This window comes from Teleopsis dalmanni, chromosome 2 (assembly GCF_002237135.1).
Source record: "Teleopsis dalmanni isolate 2A chromosome 2, ASM223713v2, whole genome shotgun sequence".
Taxonomy (NCBI): Eukaryota; Metazoa; Arthropoda; class Insecta; order Diptera; family Diopsidae; genus Teleopsis; species Teleopsis dalmanni.
This window is the reverse complement of record NC_051847.1, coordinates 242,313,151-242,314,049: the sequence shown is the minus strand read 5'-3', so window position 1 is coordinate 242,314,049 and position 899 is coordinate 242,313,151.

The following is an 899-nucleotide window of genomic DNA, read 5'->3' as shown; positions in this document are numbered from 1 at the left end:
TAAAATTTCAGTCTTTATGTGATGGATTAAGTGCATTTTATTCAGTTAGTTTTATTCAGTTTTAATGATTAAATTACCGAAAGCGCGCGCAAAAAGTGTTCACTCCGTAACTTTTGTCTTTTTTGATTAGAAATAGTTAAATTTAAATTTCAAAGTTATGATAATTTGAACAATAGACCTTAAATGAAGGAATCTGTGAAAAAACAGTGCCAGTGGACGGTGTTAATCAGTTTTTCTGTAATATAAAAAATTTTTTGTTAATCAAATTAAATTTTAAGTTTGCAAAGAAATAACAAAGCCAACACAAAATAAATCAAAATTAAGTTTTGCTCAAACAGCTGATAGAGACAGCATATGATCGAAAGTAAGAAATTATATTTGTAGTGTTGCCACAGTGTAACTTTCAAGAATTAAATTTAAATACATAAACAAATATTACATATTTATTTTTTTTCAATTATTTTACTAAAAGTAAAATAAAACAAACTTATATAAAAATAAATAAAAATAAATAAATAAAAATAAATAAATTTACTTATTTATAAATTTAAATTTTTAAATAATTAAAATAAAATTAAATAAACTTACTGTAAAAATATTGTAAATTTATTGTATGAGCGATTACGAAAAAGTTGTACGTCGGCACTCTCTAATTAGTGAAAATGGCCTAAATGGCTATATAACACTAAACACTGATGACTCTAAAATAATAAATAATTCCCCAAACAAACTTTTAGAAAATTCAAAAATCGAATCAAGCATAACAAAAATAGCTAGTGAAATCGCCATCGCTAACAAAATTAAATTAATAAATAATAAAAACGATAATATAAAACTTAGTTCACCAAATCAACACGAAACAATACTATCCAACACACGCAAAGAAACTAATATGAACA